At 44.4% G+C, this 17968-nt stretch overlaps 2 non-coding genes across 2 annotated transcripts; both read right to left on the bottom strand.

Annotated features, from left to right (window-relative positions):
• Positions 1-7998: 7998 nt before the first annotated feature.
• Positions 7999-8117, bottom strand: LOC145411763 (5S ribosomal RNA). The gene has a single exon (XR_013899464.1). It is a non-coding gene; the product is annotated as a 5S ribosomal RNA (ribosomal RNA).
• Positions 8118-8877: 760 nt separating this feature from the next.
• LOC145411724 (5S ribosomal RNA) lies at positions 8878-8996 on the bottom strand. Its single transcript, XR_013899448.1, has one exon. It is a non-coding gene; the product is annotated as a 5S ribosomal RNA (ribosomal RNA).
• Between the last annotated feature and the right edge of the window lie 8972 nt (positions 8997-17968).

Genomic DNA, 17968 nt, shown 5'->3' with positions numbered 1-17968 from the left:
GTGCTGGAATTTCAAATCTAGGCTCTGCTTCGAGAAGAAAGTCGCGGAAACTAGAGCTCTCTACTATATTCAGTGGCAGTTGACCAAATGCTATGGAAAGCAAAAGTTTTTTACTCAGAGTCTTTTGTTTCAAGTTATTCAGGTTGAACTTATTCTCCTTTTTCTTGACATAAGACAGAATGGATGATTGTTGTGGCTGTGTATTGCTTTCATGTTCAGTAAGCTTTTCATTTTTTTTCTTTTGTGCATCCACTTCTTTGTCCTTCAAGTACTCGGCATACTTTTTAACACTACAGCGTTTTAGATGTGTAATCAAGTTTGATGAAGCCTTTGCAGAAGCCTTGATCTTCGCTTCACAGGTACTGCACTTAGCAACTACTTTATCATTACTTGATTCTTCATGGCAAACAGTGAAGAATTTGAGTAGGCGCTGTGGTAGAGATGACCGTGATACATCCTGTAAATTTCGTTCTCTTGAAGTTTCCAGTTCCATACTACTCTCTCTCTGAGATCCAACCTGTAAATGAAGGTCAGCCTACATTGAAAATAAACCCTTCAGAGGGCGAACGCCACTTTACTATTTTGCTCTGGCTACCGCCAGACGATTTTACTCGTCACTGGGACACCCCACGCCCTCTAAAAGCTAAAATTCAAATGTGAGGGTATTTTATGCCAATTCAGTGCACCTATTAAAAAAAGCAGGAAGCTATCGAATATTACTGTATACAGTATATATGTATTGTATATTCAACTGAAACTCACCAGCAGTTAAGGATGCACTGTCCCTGGTACAGTCTTACTCCAGTGACCAGTCTTCCTGATAAGCGTGGCACTGAGAGAGTGAGGTGATAAATTATCTACTAGATCAGGCCCTCTCCAGTCACGTGTACTGGACGTGGTAGAGTCGTGTTTTTTTTTTTTTTTTTTTTTTTTTTCATAATAATCATGGCGGCGCAACTGCCAGGGTCATATGCCGCCGTATAACAAAGAAGTAAAAAGTAAAAACAAAAAACAGAGGATAAACCACACAATCAAAAAGGAGAAATTCTAAATATCCTTAAAAAGTCCTGCCTCCTTCACAAACGAGAGGGTTGCCCCTCCCAAGGCACAGGCATCCTCCCCAAGCACAGAGGAAAGATGATACACACCACCATCCGTTTGGTGGTCAGAGAGGAATCGACGACGCAAATCCTCAAGACTAGGGCACTCCACCAACAGGTGCCGAACAGTCAAGGGAACCAGACAGTCATCACAGAATGGAGGAGGAGCCCTTTCCATTAAAAAGCCATGAGAGAAACGGGTGTGGCCAATGCGGAGGCGGCACAAAGCAGTCTCCCATTGACGAGGAAGCCTGGTAACTGAATGAGCCCACCTTCTGGCAAATCGAGCGCAACTTATTGGCACCTACAGCATCCCAGTGCTCCTGCCAACAGCACCAAACTCTGGAGGCAATACAGGAGCGCATATCTGCAGCAGGCAGACGATACAGAGGAGACTGTGCAAGAGGGGGACGAGCCGCTGCCGCCTTGGCCAGCTGATCAGCTCGTTCATTCCCTGCCACTCCTACATGAGCTGGAACCCAACAGAAATCCACACGACGTCCACGACGCCCTAAAAGGAAAAGCCACTCCAAAATGGATAAAACCAAAGGATGAGAGGGATTAAAAGACTCCATTGCAGAAAGAGCACTTCGTGAGTCACTAAAAACAGTAAAAGCAGTGTGGGGGAGAGTGAAGAGAATCTGAAGGGCAAATAAAATAGCAGTCAGCTCAGCCGTAAAAACAGAAGCAGTCATAGGGAGGCTCCCACCTCGACAGAAGGTGGGAAACACCACACCAAAGCCCACACCCCCATCAGACTTGGATCCATCAGTATAAACTGGTATGGAGTCCCCATGAGAAGAGGCATGCTCTAAAAACAGAGAAAATAAAACCTGAGAAGGAAGGGAGGCCTTACTGGATGAGATGAAACGACAAAATGTCACCCTGGGGAGAAGCCAGTAGCCCACCCTCGGGACACGGTGGGGAGTGATCGGCACAGAAGGAACAGAGAAGCTAGACATAACTGACTGCACCCCTGAAACCAAAGGGCTTTGGAAAAGGATGGCCGAGTGGCAAAAATAGGTGACCGAGAATCTTGAGAGACCTTGACAAAGGACACAGAGTCTGGGAGACGAGATAAGCGATACCAACATCTCATCAAAAGGGAAGAACGGAGGAAGTCTAGAGGAAGGACACCAGCATCAGCCAACAAACTCGAAATCGGGGAAGATCGGAATGCCCCAGTGGCGAGACGAACACCAGCATGATGTATGGAATCTAAACTACGAAGCCGGGCTTCTGAGGCAGAAGAATAAACTTCACATCCATAATGAAGTTTGGATAAAATCAGAGACTGATGCAAGAGGAGGAGGGTCTTGCGATCAGCTCCCCAGTACGTGTGCGCTAAAACTTTCAAGAGACCCAATGCTCTGAGACACTCAGCTTTTACGTACCTCAGGTGAGGGACCCAAGTCAACCGGCTGTCAAAAATCAGCCCTAAAAACCGGGTTTCCTTTAAACACGAAATACGACGCCCGTCTCAAAAACGGTTTGGGTCAGGGTGGACTCCACGAATGCGGCAAAAATGCATGGCAACGGTCTTCTTGAAGGAAAATCGAAAACCTCGGTCATCAGCCCATCTAGAGACACGGTTGAGAGCCATCTGCATCCTCCTTTCTGCCATTGACATCCGTGAGGCAGTGACAGAGATTGATAAATCGTCAACATAGAGAGAGCCACGAACACCATCAGGGAGCACAGAAATAACGCTGTTAATTGCCACTGCGAAAAGGGTAACACTTAGTATGCTCCCTTGTGGCACACCATCCTCAAGGGGATGTGCAGTAGACAGCTCACTCCCAACTCGGACTCGAATAATCCGATTAGATAAAAACTCCGGATAAAAAGAGGGAGCCCACGGAGACCAAACTCATAAAGTGTTTTTAATATACCTTGACGCAAGGAAGTGTCGTACGCCTTATCCAAATCAAAGTCCACTGTTATATGATGCTGGTTAGTTGCAAAAAGCCTGGCAGATGGAAGATTCTAAAGAAAGGAGAGCATCTGTGGTCGACCCCGCATCTTCGAAACCCACACTGGACTGGAGACAAGTAACCACCCTTCTCTAAGTACCACATGAGCCGACTATTCACCATTTTTTCAAGGACCTTACAAAGGCAAGATGTCAGCGAGATTGGGCGATAATTAGTGGCCTGCAAGTGATCCTTACCCGGCTTAGGGATGGGGAGAACCACAGCAACACCCCATGAGGTCGGAAACCCACCAGTGCACCAAATTCTGTTATACAGTGACAACAGAAAATGAAGGGCTGCATCAGGCAAGTGGTGTAAGAAGGCATATGGGACATCATCCAAGCCTGGAGACGAGTCGCGACACTGTGACAATGCCGTCTGAAGTTCAGAAGCAGAAAAGCAACATTATACGACTCCTCTGCAGTAGATGGAAAACTAATGCCCAAGGATTCCAGGTGCCGTCGGCGGCGTGCCGACGGGGATGAGGTGTCCTTCCTAGAGACATTAGGGCAAAATGAGCGGCAAATATCTCGGCAACAGACGAAGAATGAGCCACCACCACACCTGCACGAGATAAAACAGGAGGAGAGGGAACAGGGAAATTTCCCTGAAATCTTCCTCACCCGTTTCCACACTTTCGTGAGAGGAGTCTGTGAAGAAATTGAAGAAACAAATGACGCCCAAGACTTCCTCCTAGCCTCCTTCATAACCCGCCGGGCATGAGCTCGGGCCCTCCTATATGCCACTAAGTAGCCAGGGTCACCTCGGTGACGACGAAGTCGGGAGAAAGCAGCACGTTTAGCCCGAATAGCAGAAGCACACTCATTGGTCCACCAGGGAACTGGACGAGGAAAGTGACCAGCTTTTCTCGGAATTCTATGCAGTGCCGCCGAGTAAAGTAAGTCTGTGAAATAATCAACAGCAGCATCAGTGCTGACAAAATCCTCCACCCATCGGCTCGGGGAACACAGCTCCTCAAAACCTGGCCAGACTGCCCTATCCAAGCGCCAACGGGGAAGACGACTCCGAGGCTCGCTTTGTGTCGATCTTAATAAAATAGGGAAGTGGTCACTGCCATGTAAGTCTGGTAACACAGCCCATGTAAAATTCAGGGCTATCCCTGCAGAGCACAGAGACAAATCAATAGCAGTAAAAATACCCGTTTGACTATGGAAGTAAGTAACTTCACCAGAATTTAAAATGTACAGATCCACATCCTCCACAATGGAGGCTAACATAGTACCTCTAGAGTCAGCTGTGGAGCCACCCCACAAGGGATGATGACTGTTCATGTCACCCAGCAAGAAATAGGGTGAGGGAAGTGCACGAATAAGATTTTCAAGATCAACCCTCTCAATAGTGGCACTAGGAGGGAGGTACAAAGAGCACACAGTATAACGACGGGGAAGGAAAATCTGGAGAGCAACAGCCTGCAGTGGAGTGTTAAGATTCACAGCAGTGAAAGGTATGTCACTGCGTACTAGAATAGCCACACCCCCACCATGACCCTGTCCAGGAAGAGGATCTGAATAAAAACCTGGTAACCAGGTGGACTGGGAGGTGCAGCATCACCAACCATTGTCTCTTGTAGGCAAACACACACAGGTGAATACTCAGCCAGAAGCCAACGGAGTTCCTCCCAGTTGGCTCGTAAACCACGGCAGTTCCATTGAATAATATTAGCCATTAAAACTATTGAAATAAAAAGGGGCAGGGGAGAGGGACAAACAGAAAACCATAAAAAAAAAAAAAAAACTAAAAATATTAAAATGGAGGAACTATATACCCAAAAGAAAGGGTCACTTAGTGGAAACCACTGAGCGACCCTGAGAGACAATCTTCTTGGGAATGCGGATACGCCCACGAAGGGCCTTGTCACGGGCAGCAGCATGGCTAGAACGAGGGCCTGGGGTCTGCGAAGTGTTGGGAGACTTCACAGACACCCGTCGCTGCCCAGCAGGAGAGGAAGAGCTACTCAACCCTGCCCGGGGCCCCCAGTGAACCAAGAGGTCGAGCAGGAGGGATTGGGGTCCTGGCCTCCAAACGTGGAGGGGGCAGGACAGGATCCTCAGAGGTAACCGGAGGAGGAACATCCGATACCCCGGAGGAAGAGGTGCCAGACTGACCTGACACCCCAGAAGCCCCTGAAGACCCAGAAGCAGGGTCTGAGGGCTGTTGCACAGATGGAGTGACTACAGAGGGTGTGGACTCCACGACCGACACCTTGCTTGGAGGATCTTCAAGACTCAAAGACTCTGAGGAACCACGATGACGTTTAGCGAATGAAGAATGTGCACCATGACTAACAGGGATACCATAGATGTAGAGGTCGAATCTTGAACTGTAGCGGCAACCATCTCAAGTGCGGAAGATTGTTGCACTGGCATGGGATCAACAGATGAAGGCATAGGAGCTGACACAACAGGAGGAACTCGAGTCTGCTGCTGGACAGGTCGATGAGGACGGCTATGACCGGACAAAACTGACGCATAAGACACTCCGTTACGGAAAACAGATGACATGGCTCTACTCCTGGCCTCAGAAAAGCTTATTTTGTCACGATTACGGATGAGGAGGATCTCCTTCTCCAAGCAAAACCGAGCACAGTCTTTAGATGAAGCAGGATGTGCCTCGCCACAGTGCAAACAACAAACAGGTCCAGGACAGTCCTGTCCTGCATGAGTGGATTCTCCACAACTGACACACACCACTGGGAGGCCCTGTTGCAAACGACGACAGACTCGCCCAACATGCCCGTACATCTGACAGTGGTAGCAGCGTCGTGGATTTGGTACAAAGGGTTTAACCCTAAGGGACAACCAAGCAACCTTTATGGATGAAGGCAGAACAGTACAGTCGAATGTCAGCAACAAGGATGGAGTTGGGGTAAGTACACCATCAACCTTCTTCCGAAACCTCTCCACTTTGACAACCCTGTGGACCTGAAGTTCTTCAAGTAGCTTCTCTTCACTGTAGCGAAGTAAGTCTTTGGAGAAAACAACACCTTGACACTGATTGAAAAAAGCATGAGGGACACAAGAAAACAGCGCATCCGGGTCCTTACACTGGGCAGCCAGCCGGGAACCCTCTTCAGGGGATGTAACCTCCACTAGTAGGCTACCATCCCCCTGAGGTGAAATCTTCGGCTCCCTCCCACAGATTGACATGATTCGCCGATGAACCGTAAAAATATCCAAATTCGCAATAGGTTGACCATCCAAAGTACGAATGGTGTAGTACCTTGGAAGTCAACCCTCTCAAAGACACCCGGCAGGACCTCACGGGCATGTCCACTATATGTTGTTGTCTGTGTCCGGCTCTTCTTTGTAGTGGCCGCTGACCGTAAACCACTGGAACCAGGTAGGTATGGATCCAGGGTGGCAATATGGGTCTCACCAGCCAGAGTCACAAGAGGCGCACAGGAGGGAGATTGTAAGGGTGGTCAGGGACAGAACCAGGGTCGTCAACAGATGAAATTTTAGCAGCCATAATAAGAAAACTACCTTCATTCCCCACCCCTCCACCCACCATGGAGCCCAACAAGGGAGGCCATATGCCAGGGAAAACACCACTGGCGACCCCCAGAGGTAGTGGGAAAGTATACGAGGTAACCACCAAGGGACCTCTGACAAGGGTGACTCCAGGACGATAGGAGCCACCAGGTCCCCCAGTGCCCGCTTGACCCTAAAGCCACTAATTGACTAGCCTGGATGGCTAGCCAGTGACCAGCCGATTGACCTGGTCGGGCCCAACCAGGCCACCCGTCTAGCCAGAATAAGGGACCAAAGAGGTGTATTGCTAGCTGCAGGGCGCACCATGCAGCATCACTCAACCTCCAGGACTCCCGTCTCCCAGCATTACGGGACGCCACGCACGGCAAACACGTGGGGAGGCAACAGTCCCGCCCTAGATGGCAAATGGGCAGGGACTGACATCACCAGTAGGCCTCCTCTACCAGTGATGTAGGGGGTGCTTGGTCCACGACACTGACAAATGCCGAACCCTACAAAGGTAGGCATGCCTCCAAAGTAGGTGGCACTGCCAGCCACGCTTCAAGCCCCGCCACCACGTCAAGGTGACCCCCCTCAGCGGGGGTAGAGTCGTGTACTGTCTCGTGTAACATGTTTACTTCAGAACAAATACACCCTTCTCTCTCTCTCTCTCTCTCTCTCTCTCTCTCTCTCTCTCTCTCTGTTCAGTATATCATACTATATACTTTTATCAAAGTATTTGTGTGATGTAATTATAATTGTTCTTCTCCTAAATGCTCAATTACAATTACAAAAACACAATTACTATATTACTTAAAAACACAATTACAATTATAATTACACATTAGAAATGACGAATTACAATTACAATTACAGTTATCTTAAAAATGTGTAATTAATTATATTTCAATTAAATTACAATTACAATTACTCCAAGCCTGAATCAGGAACCGTATTTACCCTTTTTTATGTCCGAGTTCATGAACTGGTTGTCTTCGAAGTTCTCAGCACAAAAAATACAACTTCTAAGCAGAGACTCGGATGTTCTCCCCAGATCTGCCCTCCTCTCCTTGAGCGAGTTAACAACACTCAGTAACCATAGTTGTCCATAGATAAAAAAAATGAGAAATTACATTGCATGAGCAACATAAAAAGAGCCTGATACCCTAGAACAACGCTCATTAACCACTTGTAGTGTCTAGATAAATCACGGTGAATTAATTACTGTAAATACCAAAGCACCAATGAGAGAATGACCAACCATCAACATTTCTGATAATTTCATCAGCGTGAACTTAGTTTAGATAAGATGTCCCATCCATCCATTGCCAGACGCCATGTATCCCAAACGGGGTGGTCAAGGGCTTAGAGTTAATTGTTTTACAGGGAGGGGCACTAATCCTCCACCAACCCCACTTGACACGTAGGGAGTTATGCCAACAGCATCTGGTGTTCCCAGGCGGTCACCCATCCAAGTACTAACCAGACCCAACGTTGCTTAACTTCGCTTATCGGACGGGAAGCGGTGTACTCAACGTGGCATGGCCGTTAGCAGATGAGATGTGATTGTCAATATATCACTCACCTTTCCTTGTCCCTTGGGAATCGAAAAAAAAGATAATCCCGGTTTTTTTTACCTAGAATTTCTGCAGTTAATAGCAGCACTGACTTGACTGCCCGGCAACGTGGCATGGCCGTTGGCAGAGAAGATGTGATTGTCAATATATCACTCACCTTTCCTTGTCCCTTGGGAATCGAAAAAAAAGATAATCCCGGCTTTTTTTACCTAGAATTTCTGCAGTTAATAGCAGCACTGACTTGACTGCCCGGCATGATGTTTACATTCTCCAGCTCTGTTTCCGAGCCTGCCGGTTGGGGCACCACTGTCAACGAGAGTTACATGAGGATGCTGCGACTGACCCCTCTTGTCTCTCTCTATACTCTTTGATGTCACCACGTGAGGGCGTCCGTTTCCAGTAAACCTTATCAGAAGTAATGGAAGAATATAATTCTCGCCCACGTCCAACTTTAATTAAATCAAGTAATCCATTTAAATGATAAAAAATAGTATAACTAGTTTAGGTCGAAAAAAGTTGCCGCTAAGTAAGCAGTACATTTTTATATATAAATCCTTACCTTCAATTAGTATGACCAAACTCTTGACAGTTGTATTTTTGAAAAAGGAAGGTAATTGTGATAGTTTCATTCATTGCCAGACGCCATGTATCCCAACGGGGTGATCAAGGGCTTAGAGTTAATTGTTTTACAGGGAGGGGCACTAATCCTCCACCAACCCCACTTGACACGCAGGGATGCCAACAGCATCTGGTGTTCCCAGGCGGTCACCCATCCAAGTACTAACCAGACCCAACGTTGCTTAACTTCGCTGATCGGACGGGAAGCAGTGTACTCAACGTGGTATGGCCATTGGCTGGATCTAAACCGCCAACGTTAAATTTTAGTGGGAGAAAATTAATTATGATAGTATTGTATCCAAAGAAAAGCAAAACCTAGGAAAGAAAGAAATTCATGAAAGATTCCCGCTCTTGGAATATTAACGAACACAATCAGCCTCTTGCCATTTATACTGTCTTGGTGGAATTTAGTTTAACTTACCAGTTACCAGTTATAACAGGTGTTATAAACTGACATTTTAACGGCTTGCCTTCACCTCAGCGTGGTCGATATTGATAATCAGATCGTAAGATTCGTTCGTTCTGAACCGATATAGATCCACGTGATAAGTTCTTAGAAATACTCCAGCGTTAATTGAATGACGCGGCGTTTAAAAAGTTTACCAATGTTTTTCCTCTGAAGCGATGTAAATGATTTACAGCGTTAATTTTCAATGATGGATCAACCCTTAAGAATGCGGATGTCGCTTTGGTTTAATTTTCTGATGATTTCACTCATCTTAAGGCAGAATTATAGAACTAGAGGGGTTACGTATCTCGTTTACTAACTCCTTCACTACTTCAGAGCTCTTCTCAGCTTGAATGAAGTGTTTGTAAACAGCAAGCGTGAATTGGAAACAAAAATAATTATATCGTATTTTATGCCTTGTCTTGCTGCTACCTGACGATTTTATTGAACTTTGCTTAAACGTCTCGTAGTAAACCGGTAGAAAGCCATCTTTGACCTTATTTGACATCCGGTTCGTTAATTGTATCCTAAACAGAGTAAAGACATTAAAACGTACCAAAAATGAAACGCAAAGCACGTCAACAGACAGAAGGAGTTAACGTTTACAAGCACTAATGCGTGGAGGAAGGGGACGGTCTGGGCAGCCCATTGTGTGTCACCATATGGTGACGTATCTTTTTTTCTTTCTTTCTTTGTATTCCTGGTTCACCTAGATTATTATAGTTTGATTAGTAAGACGCGTTGTGTACAACGAAAAATAAAGGCTGTATCTCACCCCATCGGTTCGATTAGTCTATACTAGGCGGTATAAACTTGTGTGGAGGTGGTAAGAACAAAATAGATATTACGTAAGCGGACTGATGGGGTGAGCTGCACGAGCAAGATGGGTGGTTATCTGTATATGACATACTGTACGTTCAGTAGAAAGTTTATTATTTATTCGAAGAAGAGGAGACCAAGGGTGATATTTTCAACTGTGTTCGAGGTTTTGTTGCACCTCTTGCCCTGTGAATCACTTTGTATATTACACCTTACTCTTCACTTGCATGTCATCTATGTGTTTGTTGTATGGACACAGACAGCATAACTACCCTACAAGAGTTTACGAACCTGTCATACCCAGAAAGAAGTTGTATGGGGAAGTGTTATATTTTTTCATCGTATCCTGGCACAGGTTATCGTCTTTTACAGCTTGTATCACGTACAGTACTTCATTGGCAAAAAAAAAAAAAAAAGTGCCGCAGTACTAATCATTTTCATAGCACTACTTCATGACTAGCACCATATTTTACGGTTTATCTACTGACAGTAATAACTCGTCATTAAAGATGAGATGTCAGTGTTAGCCCTCTTACCCAGTGAGAGTAAGATTCCACGAGCCTTGCAAATCAGTGGTGTAGGCATTTACAACAGCCTTACTTTGTTGGTAAACTTTGACAACCAAGTAAAAAATAACGATAAGTCAATCCCACGTTACCCCCTTGGTGGTTTAGTGGCCCGAGGCTATGCATAAGTAGTGCAGTACATTTAAGATTACATGATTACGCTTACGTAGTGCAGTACATTTAAGATTACATGATTAGGCTTCTTTTCTTTATAACATGATCATGGTAGGTAATACCAACCATCAGCCACTCACTTGATGCAGTTGGTCACTCTACATTGCGTGGCAAGCCTAATGGTTTCTGTGTAATTAAGGAAGTCATTTATAACGCTGGATGGTAACCATATAACCAAATAATGGGGTGATGTGGAGCCTGTTATGGTGCCCTGTTTAATATGTGGAAAGAAACAATTGCTGCGTCCATCTATGAACCAAACCTACACTCTTCCCTGAGTCATGCTGTGGCGAGGTGCTGTCCACCTCAACAGGACATCGCCTCACTGCAAGGGATGGCCCTGCAGGGGTAATTGCTGCGGTTGATAAGTTTTCTCAGCCAGACAGATCGGGGTTGATTTGCTACTGCATTGTCGAAAAGCCTGTACCAGCCTTTGGGGATCAAACCTATGCAAGACTTTCACTCTGACCGGGGCGGTCTAACTACCAGGTGCACAGACAGTTAAAAATATACAGCGTCTGCAAGTTATATGGTATGGGGGGGAGAGTGAGAAGAGGAATGCATCTGTTCAGGCCCGTGAATTACGATTCATGGATCACATAGATCTGTTGGCTTAGGAAAATAGTCTTTATTAAAGGCCCTTCATAAATTCGATCCCCAAGAGACAACTGTGGGTTTTCCTATCATGTAATGCCACCAAGGGGTGTAGGCTGGTCACCTACCCTTAAATGCCATCGTCTGCACAGCATAACCTTGAGACTTACAGCCTGAAATGGGTAAAAGGGGATTGGCTTTTTAAACTGTGTGGCGAGGGGGGGGAGGGGGTGAAGAAGGGCATGACTGGAGTGAGTAGGCTTCATATTACTTACTAAATCACCATAAAATTACATATTATATGGAACTGAGGGTAAAAGATGGGGTGGGGTGGAGGTTCCAGCAACTTGAAAATCAGCGTGTTTGGTCTTTGTCTCGCTTGTGGAATACAGTCTGGATTAATAATAATAATAATAATAATAATCTATCTATCTATATCTATATACCTAGGCTGCTTCCCCCAAGGAAAGGGAGGTAGCCGAGACAGGACGACACACTCCCAATTTACTCTTCCACTCAAACACATTCATTCGCATCTTAGCCCCAAGGGGAGAAGGGACAGATCCTCACCGCACCACACCGCACGAGGGTCAACTGCGCAGTGCAATCAGTGACATCCGCAGCAGGGCCCGACAGCAGAGCTGGTTTACCCCTGCCACATCATAATGGACCCATCCCCAAAATAATAATAATAATGATAATAATAATAATAAGCTGACTTACTATTCCACTATTTCCGTTTCACAAAGTGCATTAATTTTCCCTCTTTCTTCTCCCCGATGGATCAAATAACAGATAATCATTTATCGGGTGAGAAACATACTCTCTCGTGGCTTGTGAATATTAGTTACCAAAGGAAAATCAGAAGCAGAAGTGAAATAATAGGAAAACTTTTGTTTTGACTGTACCAAAGCCAACCTGCCTTGATGACTGTGAATTATATTCTTATAGGACTTTGGAGGTTTGTAGCACTCGTCGTAAACGATTTATTCTTCATATTAAACCTTGGCAACCTCTTGTAACTTCTAATTACACTTCACCGCCATTAAATACATAAGTAACATACAAAAGAATTTTCAGACGTAAAGAGTAAAATAAACAGCTAGACAAGAGGTGCTGCAAGTCTTTTATGGCACCAGGATATGGCCATTAGATATGGCATCCACAGGCTGCGATACATGGTGGGGGGTGGGGATGGTGGGTGAGATTCCTGTGTCTGTATCTGAATCTATATTACCCCATAAGAATTTCACTGTTGTACTGAACTTTCTCCTAGAAGTGAAAGTGGCATCCCTAATTAACTTTCCTCATCCTCGTAAAGTACAGATGAGGAAGAGGTGTTTAAAAATTTGGAACACAATAGCGTTGGCCTTTACCTCATGCATATTACATGTGTAAAGTAACACAACGAAAAACAACATTTTTACTCGGAAAGGTATCCTACAAACTGTGCTGCGTGAGCGAAAGGAAGATGAGAGAGATGGCTGAAAATCTTCCATATTCATGAGTTCTGATTTATGAGTCTGATAAATACCGACTCGACCATTCTGTTTAACGAAGGAGACTTGACTTTCTCCATTAATATTCTGGAAGGGAAGGAGGGGGTCATATATAGGAGAGTGAGGCTTTAATATCCTAGGAGGACTTATCACAAAGTGCCTGGAAATAGATGACAGCCATGTGATATATCTGTCTTCAGTGGACGACGGGGGGCACAGGGGAGAGATGTAGACTTGAAAATCAGTAGGCTGGGATGAAGAGAGACTTAGAAATAGACAAGTAGTAAACTGGAAGGAGTGGGGAGCTGAAATTATTGAAAATCAATGAGTTGGAAGGAGGGGAGACATAGTACTTGAAAATCAGTAGTTTGTGAGGAAAGGAGACTTTAAAATTGAATAAGCTGGGAGGAAGGGAGACTTAGAACCTTGAAAATCAATGGATTACTCCTCTACTGTAGTCCTCCTGGTTATGTAATGCGCCACAGCCAAAAGTGACTCAGTTACTGAGAGACGGCGTTCATAAACTGATACACTGGGTAGAATGCTTTAGTAAGAGAGGACCTCAAGCTGCGAAAAGGAATAGTTGGAACCTTTACCATTAATCACAGTGCAGATGTTAAGTTAACCATGCGAGAATGACTCGCTACTTAGTGAGAAAGTAAGGTATATAAACTTCTGACTCTGACTGATGCTGAGGTAACTAACACAAGAGAGAGATTTTCTCCATATTTGTATAAAGAAAAAGTCCTAATGGCGCCCGTTATCATCTATCTTGCCTGTCCGATATTGTTTTCCCCAACATAGTATCTGTCATATATTTAATACTCCTCTTTCAATGTTCATTATTTCTCGAGGAAGAATTCTAAGATCTTCATCCCTCCTTGCTTTCACCGGGAGAATGTCAAAATAAACTTGCCATAGTTTATCTTTTAGGATTTTCCCGTTCATTTGATATCCGATGTAGTAATTATCCATTTTCTTGGATTATAATTTTATCAAGAAAACGACCCAGCCATCACCTTGTTCCTTCTTTATGTTTATTGAAAAAAAATCCAAAGGATTTCCTTCATTCCTGCAAACTTCATCTCTAGTGTTTTGTTCCCTGAGCACTTTACTATGTGGAGTTAATATTTTTCGCATTTCATTCTGCTTTCTCTCTGTTTCCCTCCTTTCTGTTTTGTTTTTTTCTTTATCCCTTGTTTATTTCTTATCATTTCCTTCTTTCCTCTGGCATTATTTTCTCCATCCAGAGTGCTAAATGTCTGCCTCTGTCCTCCGCCTTCCGTGCCAGATATCCTGGTCCCGGCCAGCGGTGCTCAGAACTTCTCCGGGATTAAGGACATGACAGCTTTACGACGGCTCGTTTTTGCACAACCCCTACCATACCTGCCCGCCTCCATCATTGTCCTGAGAGAGAGAGAGAGAGAGAGAGAGAGAGAGAGAGAGAGAGAGAGAGAGAGAGAGAGAGAGAGAGAGAGAGAGAGAGAGAGAGAGAGAGAGAGAGAGAGAGAGAGAGAGAGAGAGAGAGAGAGAGAGAGAGAGAGAGCAAAATAATAATCAGTCACAGATCATATCAAACACGGCTTCAACAGCTTCCATGTCTCTTTTTCTTACACACTCATTATAACCACACTCTTCTTAGCCAACCATGCCTCCCCGCACCTTCATTCTCACTCACGTATAACATTATTTGTAGAAGTTATTTAATGTGTGTGTGTGTGTGTGTGTGTGTGTGTGTGTGTGTGTGTGTGTGTGTGTGTGTGTGTGTGAAAAGGTTATTACTGTAGTTAAGGTTGATTCTATTTCTGAAACATTTGTTAGATTCTTCATTGGTTTGATATGTGTGCTATGGTATGGTTAGGTGTCTGGTAATAACTGATTTGGACGAATATCTGTTTTCATTCGTGCACTGTGTTTGAACCGCTGTTTGGATGAAACTGAATATAATTATAGTCGACTTGCTTCTTAGCTGATGGACCTGGACTGCTCCCGCAACCTGAATTTTTTGCACGAGTCATTATCATTATTTTGGTCTGAATGAGTCTACCTGGATTGCTATAGTTCATCAAGTGTAAGTTGGCCCGGATTTTCATCTTTTTTAAGTTGATTTCGATTAGCTCAGTGACAAAATTACTACAGCGCTACATCCGTTGTATGGCACTTCTCTGTGACTGGCTTCATATTCTAATGTTGCTCCACTGTTACATCTAGAAGGAGAGATTGTAGTTTTAGGCCTAGTTATGATGAAACGAGTACCTATAGTTACATCGACACTCACATCTGACTATACTTGACCATCAGCTGAGCTGAAAGAGGTTGGGGATCGTCGTAGGACTGGGGGGAAAATGGAAAAGTAAGAAAAAAAAAAAGAAGGAAAAGGCGCTAATTCTGTCCAGGATACGATGAGAAATATCTTTGTTATATTTGAAAGACCCAGTGACAGAAAATTGCTCTTGACTCTTCACGCTTCTCTATCCATAGCCACACAGGCGGGTTAACACTCTTAGGCTTATGTGACTCAGTTGAAAAAGTCGACTTTCCTTACCTGGACAGTAATATTACTGTAGAGTTGTTCCGGCCATGAGAAAGTTAATGGTAAAAGAAGTAACAATATCAGGCTCCTGGGCTTGCTCTCAGCTTAAGAAAACAATGTGAAATTAGCTGGATTTGAATACCAATGACAATATCAAGGCCCAGTCACTCACTCACAGCTGAATAAAACTGTCTTGCGTGAGCTGAAATAATAAAAAAGACGCGGCCACGTCAGGGTTAAGAAGGGAGTCCACGTAGGGTGGTGTGTGTTTGTGAGGAACTTGATAAAGGGAGGCTTAATTAAATGAGAGATAATCTCCCGGAAAATGTGATGAATTTAGCAGCCAGGGTCTTCCAACATTTCCTCGGGCTTAGAGAGTAACACTTTTCTTTACATTTTTCTTGCTTTATTATTCTTCACTGGATATAACAGCACTGGAATACTAGGATATTATAAGCTCTAATGTGAGAGAAAGTTGATCTTTCTCCAGTTCATGGAAAAAATCAGGTATCATAACAACTGCTTTACACACACACACACACACACACACACACACACACACACACACACACACACACACACACACATATTCCATGACGGCATTCCTTATTTTATGACATCCTTAACAGTAATCATTTTATGGAGTACGGTAAGAATTTATTGGAAAATAATTTAATTATTTACTACCTGTTCCATACATTGTGCATGAGTCTGGGAGAGTATGTATGAACTGGAATCTTTAGGTGAATGGAGTGAGGAGTAAAGTTGTGGTCGTAGAGAGAACTGAAGATAGTGAATGCACATTGAGGCTGGATTGTGAGGAAATGAAAAATGTGAGTGCATTTAAGTACTTGGGCAGTGCGATGAGTAAGGATGAAGGTTTGGTGGATGAAGTGCTTAAAAAGGTACAGCAGGGAAGAAAGGTTGCTGCTTCAATAATAAAAGTGATAAGAAATAAAGAAGTGAACACGGATGTAAAAAAGTAACAGCATGGCTGTATTGTGATACCCACTCGAACGTATGGAGGCGAAACTAACCCTGTTGGAAGGACACAAGTCAAGGATGAGAGTAGTGGAAATGAGTTATTTGAGAGGAGAATGTGGGGCTACATGAAGAGACAGACTGACAAATGAGAAAGCGAAGGAGCGTTGTTGTGTGGATGTGGATGTGATAGAAAGCGATAGGAAAAATACATTGAGGTGGCTTGGCCATGTGAAGGGAATGGAGAATGAGAAACTAACTAGGAAAGTGTATGCGAGTGAGGTGAAGGGGATGGGGAGAAGGAAGGGGAGACCAAGGATGAGATGGAGGACGGAGCAGAGAGGCATATGGGAGTGGGTGGATAAAGTTGGGGGGAGGGCAGGAAAATGGCAGGGGACAGGGCGATATGGAGATGATTTGTTTGTGACCACCTCTTAAGGGATTAAGGCGTCTGGCTACTGATAAAATAGATAGAATGTTGTTGTTGTTGTTGTTGTTACTGCTGCTGCTTCCGCTGCGCTGTTGTTGTTGTTGCTGCTTCTGCTGCTGTTGTTGTTGCTGTTACTATTATTATTATTATTATTATTATTATTATTATTATTATTACTATTTATGCAGACGATTTTCTATTTGTTAGGAGTCATGCATCGCTGTGAAACGATTTATGAAGACTATGTAAACCTTTCCAATTCGAATAATGTGTCTTAATCTGAAATAAACCATCTCTAAGTATCTACATGTATAAACAAGATGCGGTGCCAAGGCATAGCAAACCCGTTACCGGCAGTCATTTTAGTGGTGACGTATATAAACACAGCAGGATATCCGGTCAAAGATGCCATATATCAAATTTGGAGTAATTCGGGTGAAAATTGACGATTTTATGCTCATTTGAAATTTTAGGCCAGACCCACCTGATATTGACTCCCCTACCGCTGACTGGGGGGGGGGTGACCTCCCCGATGTAATGAGGCATGTTATAGGATGCAGATTTGAAAGATGCGCCTTTAGGTTTCGTTTTCATGTCGGTATGACGATTATGAAAGGATTTGTGGCGAAACAACCATTTTTTTACCCGTATTCTTTTTTTACTTTTTTTTTCCCCCTACAGCCTCGGCCTTGGCCCAATTTGGCCCAGAAATTAAAAAGGGATCAGAAGGTCACAGCCCATCATCCCTGTAATTTTAGTCAAAATCGCACCAATAGTTTTCTCGTACAGTCGTTAACAGACAGATAGACAAACAGACAAACCGAGTGAAAACAATACCCTTTCCCGAGCCCCTCCAGGGCGGGGACGGGTAACGAGCCGCGTGGTTTGTTTGTTGTTTGTCCTTCTATCACGCCCGAACCATGGGCCAGAGACCCCCAGACCCATATATATTCAAAATCAGGGTGACTCAAGGATAGTCTTTGTGGGGGTCAAAATTCAGATCTGGGTCATTTGAGGTCACCGGTTGAGTGTTCACCTTTTTGGCCCGGGAAACGTCGGGTACCCCTGCAGCCCAATTTTTGGCATGGAGACTCACATGACCATCAGTTCGGACACAGGTTATGTGAGGTTGACCTCCGAGGTCAATTGAGGTCACTGGTCGGAG

This window comes from Coenobita brevimanus, chromosome 90, assembly GCF_032717465.1.
Source record: "Coenobita brevimanus isolate Jiangsu-jjx chromosome 90, ASM3271746v2, whole genome shotgun sequence".
In the NCBI taxonomy this organism is placed as follows: Eukaryota; Metazoa; Arthropoda; class Malacostraca; order Decapoda; family Coenobitidae; genus Coenobita; species Coenobita brevimanus.
Note: the sequence above shows the minus strand (reverse complement) of the source record. Positions and strands in the feature narration are given on the sequence as shown.